At 42.1% G+C, this 7,201-nt stretch overlaps 1 long non-coding RNA gene across 1 annotated transcript; it reads right to left on the bottom strand.

Annotated features, from left to right (window-relative positions):
• Window positions 1-866, bottom strand: LOC105456345. Its single transcript, XR_975238.1, has 3 exons — window positions 717-866; window positions 281-597; window positions 1-173 (listed from the first exon to the last, which is right to left on the bottom strand). It is a non-coding gene; the product is annotated as an uncharacterized LOC105456345 (long non-coding RNA).
• Between the last annotated feature and the right edge of the window lie 6,335 nt (window positions 867-7,201).

The following is a 7,201-nucleotide window of genomic DNA, read 5'->3' as shown; positions in this document are numbered from 1 at the left end:
CATGCGATCGCCGTACATACGCCGCTTTATTTAGAGCGGCTTTTATCGCGCCAGGTTAACTTGCGATCCCGAGCACATCCCGCGCGTCCTCCTACCTCCTCCTTCCTCTCCTTCGCGCTCCGGAGCTCCAAGCTACCGCGTCGCTTCGTTTTCTCTCGGAGCCGGGTATTTATCTGGGGGATAATAAAGATGATATTTCTCGTCGCTGCGACAACCGATCTAGCCGATTCGCGACGTGCCGATGAGCGTGAACGATTGATCCAACGGAAAATATACTCACCGATTGAGGCATCGCTATTCGTCCGCTCGCGTCTTTTGTCCACTCTGTGTCGCGTGAGACATGGGCGAGTGCCAGATCGCGACGATCGACCTGCGTTCCCGCGTGATCGCGATTACCCGCGTTTCTCCCACACCTACGAATACGGCGTCCGGACGCGAATCAGCTCCTGGAGGGTTAATGGCGTCACCGTCGGAGCGTCGGACACAACGACGTACAGAGGGAAGACGATTATACAATCGAGGAAGGACCTCCTCCTTCGCGCTCCGGAGCTTCAAGCTACCTCGTCGCTTCGCTTACCTTGGAGCCGGGTAATTTATCTGGGGGATAATAAAGATGATGATATTTCTCGTCGCTGCGACAACCGCGATCTATCCGATTCGCGACGTGCCGATGAGCGAGAACGATCGATCGTAAATCCAACGGAAAATATACTCACCGGTCGATGCGCGTCGCCGTCGTCCGCTAGCGACCACTTGGCTCATTCGTGGAAAATCGGATGAATGCGACGATCGCCGTGCGTTATCGATCGACGACGCTGGCCAAACTCGGGACAGGTGAATCGCGCGCGAAACACGGCCGGCGGCGCTCGCTCGTCACGAACGGCGCTGAACGACGCGAACGGCGACAACTTCTCGTCCTTCTTCGCGATCGCCGTGCGAGAAACTTGCAAGTGCAATTCGCGGCGACAACTTCACGCGAATAGAAGCGTGAGCGTCTCATTGGCTCCTCCGTGGTGTCGCGAGGGATACCAACCGCCGCGTAATTAGCTCCGGAATTCGGCGTCGCGAGAGATACCAACCGCCGCGTAACTGCTCCGGAATTTTGGCGCCGCGAGGTTGTCGCATTTGCATAATCGTACTTCAAATGTTTTCGGAAGCGCAGTTTGTCGTAACGAACATCGCGAGCGTCGGGCGAGCGGCGGACGTCTCCTCGCGTCTCGCGACCCATTTCACCTGTCCCGGACGCGCCGCGACAAGTGTCGCACGGGAGTGTCGCGTCAGCAGAGACAAGGGCGAGTGCCGGATCGCGACGGATCGGCCCGCGCGATCGCGATTAGCCGAGTTTTTCCCACACGTACGAGTACGGCGTCGGCGAGTCAGCTCGGGAGCAATGGCGAACTAACGGCGTCGGTCGCGCTGGACACAGACGCCGAGGCGCAATCGAGAGAAGACGATGTTACAGAGGCTATTGGCGTATCGAGAAAGGACCGCGGCCACGACGATGATCGGACGGAAACAGAATTTCTTCATATTTTATTGTATTTACGCGGCTATTAACCGATGAAGCGAAAAATTCGCAGATGAACTCCGCGGGTTCGTAGCAGTTAGATACCGCAGATTGATTACGTAAATGAATTGGTCGAAATTCGCGATAGTAATTACAGCAGTGATCGCGATCATTTTCATTAATCGCGTTTGTCGCTTGTTCTCGTTCTACCGACCGGAAACGCGGAATTGACGCATTTAAATAAGCGCTACAGCTCAAATCGCTTGATTCGTCATATTTACTTCTGTTTTCGGGTTATCGAGAATAAATATTACCTAAAAATGAGCGTGTAATATTGATAGTGCTGAAAAAATTGTCGAGCGATCGTCGTAATACGCAATTTCATGGAACATGCGACAGTTCTGTCAAGTGAATTCCGTGCGACCATAGCGTTACTATATACGTATAATGGATTTTCAAGGCTTGATTATATACGTACATACGTAAATTGAAGTTGCGTTATTTTGTTCGTAGTAACGTTGTAGTAATAATAGCGTTAGTTTATTGCTACGTTTGTGTATGTGTTAATGTAATTGCGTGATGGAAGGGGATATATTTATATTTGTAATAATTAGTAATATTTTGCATGTATAATTAGCAGTGATTGTGATTATTTCTTGCGATTATTAACCGCAAGCGCTGCTTGTAATTGCTAAATTAAAAGCGAAAAATTCCTATAATTAATTCTGTTAAAACACGTGGCAGTAATTAGCATTTATCGCAATGTATTCCTTTTTTTAACCGCGATCACTGCCTTGTTCTGTAAACCAGTAGTGATGTAACTGTAGTTAACGTCGTGTTCGCTACGTTTATAAGACTGTGGATGCACGAGTTAATTAAAATGCGCGACAGTAATTAGCAGCGATTGCGGTCATTTTCTGCATTAGTCGCGATCGCTGCCAGTAGATTAGAAAAACGAGAAGTCGTTCTTGTAATTAATATTGTGATCTATTCTCCTATTGTTATAGAATTGCGTGCGTGACTTAATTGAACTTATTTGAACTCTTTCGTATACACTTTTTTTTATATTTTGTAATAAAAACGGAAAGTTAAATACAGTACTTTAAATTATATTAGAAGCGCGATATTGTTGAAAAAAAATTAACGCTAGGATCGCTATGGATATTTTATCGTACATTCGAAATACATTCTTTATCGAGAAATTACTGATTATAAAAATTAGATACCGTGTGAAAGTAAACGTTAGTTATCAAAAATTGCCGAAAAAAATCCGATAAAGCTTAAAATGTGCGACAGTAATTAGCAGCGATTGCGGTAATTTTCTGCATTGATCGCGATCGCTGCCTATAGATTAGAATGATTAGAAAAACAAGAAGTCGTTCTCGTAATTAATATTATGATCTGTTCTCGTATTGTTATAGAATTGCGTGCGTGACTTAATTAAACGTCTCTTTCGTATACTTTTTTTATATTTTGTAATAAACACGGTAAATTAAACACAGTACTTTAAATTATATTAGAAGCGCAATATCGTTGAAAAAAAACTAACGCTATAGTCGCTACGGATATAAGAATTTCATGGTACATTCAAAATACATTCGTTATCGAGAAATTACTGATTATAAAAATTAGGTACCGTGTGAAAGTAAACGTTAGTTATCATAAATTGCCGAAAAAAATCCGATAAGGTTTAAAATGCGCGACAGTAATTAGCAGCAATTACGGTATTTTCTGCATTAATCGCGATCGCTGCCTGTAGATTAGAAAAACGAGAAGTCGTTCTCGTAATTAATATTGTGATCTGTTCTCGTATTGTTATAGAATTGCGTGCGTGATTTAATTAAACGTCTCTTTCGTATATATTTTTTTATATTTTGTAATAAACACTGTAAATTAAATACAGTACTTTAAATTATATTAGAAGCGCGATATCGTTGAAAAAAAACTAACGCTATGGTCGCTACGGATATAAGAATTTTATCGTACATTCGAAATACATTATCGAGAAATTATTGATTATAAGAATTAGATACCGCGTGAAAGTAAACGTTAGTTATCAAAAATTGCCGAAAAAATCCGATAAGGTTTAAAATGCGCGATAATAATTAGCAGCGATTGCGGTAATTTTCTGCATTGATCGCGATCGCTGTCTATAGATTAGATTGAAAACTAGAAGTCGTTCTCGTAATTAATATTGTAATCTGTTCTTGTATTGTTATAGAATTGCGTGCGTGATTTAATTAAACGTGTCCTTCGTATACAATTTTTAAATATTTTATAATAAACACGGTAAATTAAATACAATACTTTAAATTATATTAGAAGCGCGATATCGTTGAAAAAAAAAACTAACGCTAGGGTCGCTACGGATATTTCATCATACGTTCGAAATACATTCTTTATCGAGAAATTACTGATTATAACAATTAGATACCGTGTGAAAGTAAACGTTAGTTATCAAAAATTACCGAAAAAATCTGATAAGGCTTAAAATGCGCGACAGTAATTAGCAGCGATTGCGGTAATTTTCTGCGATCGCTGTCTATAGATTAGAAAAACGAGAAGTTCTCGTAATTAATATTGTGATCTGTTCTCGTGTTGTTATAGAATTGCGTGCGTTACTTAATTAAACGTCTCTTTCGTATACATTTTTTTAATATTTTGTAATAAACACGGAAAATTAAATACAGTATTTTAAATTATATTAGAAGCGCGATATCGTTGAAAAAAAAACTAACGCTATGGTCGCTACGGATATAAGAATTTCATCGTACATTCGAAATACATTATCGAGAAATTATTGATTATAAGAATTAGATACCGCGTGAAAGTAAACGTCAGTTACCAAAAATGATCGAAAAAAAATCCGATGCACAGATAAGGCTAGACTTTCGCGTTGATTTATTCATTTCAAGTGTGTCCCAACTGCAATAAGTGTACGGGCACGTAATTAATTACTCCCGCGGGCTCGTAATTAGCCGCATTTTTCCGACGGCGACGCGTGTGCGTGCGAGTACGTGTGTGGACGTTAACGAGGCGACGAAAGCCGTCACCGTCGAAGCGCACACCTCGCGAGTTTTCCGTTACGAGAAACGATTGATCGTGTTTCGCGTGTTAATCCGCTCGTCGGTGGTGTGCAAAAAATGTTCGCGAGGCCGCATGAATGCCGTGAAAGGCGACGGGCGAGCGTCGAAAAAAATGTTAAGCAACCCGCGCGATCGTAATCAGCTGTATGTGTTTCCCGACCGATGTTTCGCGCGGAGCAACAAGCAATCGCAAGTGTTGCGCGCGTGTTTGTTTATTCGTGTGCAGCGTGCTGGATCGCAGTGAGCGCAGTGAATCGTAAATGAGTGCAGTGAATCATAGGGAGTTGCGGTGGAGAGCGTGGAGAGTGCCGAAACGACGGGCGATTATCATGTTAATTCGACTTCTGCCAGCGAGTTGTGTCCGAAATAATGGAGCAGGCGGCGCGGCGGCGGCAGCGGCAGCGGCAGCGGGAAGTGGAAACAACAGCGCGGCGCTCTTCGACGGTGAGTGACTAATTGTTCTATTCATTTAATAATCATAACGTTTTGCCGAATTTACGTGTATCGACAGGACTTGCGTAATCACGTATCAGCATCTCTCTCCCTCCAAGCGACTCGATAGCATTTTCCGCATTTTTGCACGAAAATATCGCGTGTATCGGAAAATAAAATGTATAAAAGCGAAACATCCGCGCAATATGCTACAGCAATATATGTTATTTTGATCCGAATTCCCTTGTTAACAATTCGTCCATTCGGTTTCAATAAGCGGTCTAATATGTGATGATATACTGCTCGATCTATATTTCGTATACAAATCGCAGCGGATGACGAATTTTTTGGCGGCCGCGGAATTAAAAGCCTTAATTAATTTTGAAGAACGATCGATTAGTCGATCGATCGACACAGAGGTATTAGGTGTTTTCCCATAAAAAAAGATTCTTCTGTTCGAGTATTTTATATGTTGTAAACAATACATTTTTACGTGACTAATAAAAAATACATCGATAATTCTGACAGCACCGTGAAAGTGCGGATTAAAGTACATATACGAGAATTGATAACAACAAATAAATAAATGAAATAAAAAATAGGGGAAAGCAGCAAATAATTTCTGGCGCGGATAATGGACGCTTGAATGTAACAAAACGAGATTATTTTTCAGTTGAATAGATTTAGTGAATCATTCTGTCAGGGGCTATTGTGTATCAGCTGCGCCTCTCGAAACAAAGCATGAAACCAACACGGATTAAGCCTATTATTTCGCTGTTCATTATAACAATTACCTGTTGATGGCGGGGCAACGGCGGGGTGGGGCGCGCGAAGGAAACCGGCGAAAGAGTAATGATTGAAAATAACAGGAATCATATAAACGTGCAATCACGCAGCGCCGGGGCACTCTGGGAGGGTTGTCGGAAATGATCACAGATTTCAGGGCAGTGTGATCAGCCCGGCTCGAAGACAAGCATTATGATAATGATCCTCATTACGCCATTCAGATTATAGATTATAGAATTATAAGCCTGTTATATGATAAATCATTCCATGTTGCCGTGGCCATTTTTCGTTACGCGATCCAACGATCACGCTTGGTTTACTCGATCGATTTTAGCATAAAATATATATCTTACAAACGTTTCGCAATTCGTCGACAGATTAATAACAAGATAATAAGCTTTTTCGCAAAATAGCATTGCAGTCTGTGTTTTAGAAATAAAAATCCAATTTTTTGTATACCTATTAATAAATCGGATGATTTTTAAAATAAATTTTAAGGATAGGTATTAAAAATATTTTACGATCACGTATGCAAGCAAGAAAATAATAAATTATTAGTTACCTATTCTGTGGTTGCTCTTTCGTTATCCGATGCTTTTTCCAGGCCTTGTTCTCTTCTCAGGTTTCTTCTTTACGGCGCTCATTATAACACTCACTCGCGAAAATCACAATCATGCAGCCATGTATAAAATATAATTTTAATTGCACTTTTTCCTTTTCGCGATTTCGAGAAACAATGGCACATATACAGTGGCACGGCTGCGGAACGGCTGCTCGATAAAAAAAAGTGTGTGTATACATACACATCAACCGAATTGATTCATCAGATTGCGCTTTCTTGGGCAACATTACGAGTCCGCGAGAAACGACGAAACGAACAACGTGCGAACGGGAAGAGAAAAGCACTAAACTTGCTTTTGCCTTGCGCGTTGGATACTTCGTGATTGCCACGTATTTTGACTAACTCTCCGCGGCGTTCAATGCTTTTTTTACGACGCAGGTCGTAACGTTGCGTACACGCGCTTCGCGTACACTCGCTTTGTTTACGTCGACCGGGTGAGGCAGAGGCGCGGGCCGCTCCGCGCGCGCGTATTGTTGTTGACCTTCGGTCGTCGGTCGAGACGAGTATAGAAAACGTTCGTATTCTCTACGAACGTTTGGCAATGATCTTTCTGCGCGATCAATTAACTTCCGCAAAATTCGAAATACTTATACATTTCACTGCACGCGCAGATTCTCTCCTCTGACCTTTACGCTGGTCTAGACGTTACTCAACTACCATTTTCGAATTGAGAACGCGACGTAATATATGCAGATGAATCTGAAAGCGATACAAATAACCCCGATATGTCGATCGTTAGATAATGATACACGAAGTATATTTCGGCAT

Source organism: Wasmannia auropunctata, unplaced genomic scaffold, assembly GCF_000956235.1.
Source record: "Wasmannia auropunctata unplaced genomic scaffold, wasmannia.A_1.0 LD335709.1, whole genome shotgun sequence".
Classification (NCBI taxonomy): Eukaryota; Metazoa; Arthropoda; class Insecta; order Hymenoptera; family Formicidae; genus Wasmannia; species Wasmannia auropunctata.
The sequence above is the reverse complement of the archived record's forward strand: the minus strand, read 5'-3'. Positions and strand labels throughout refer to the sequence as shown.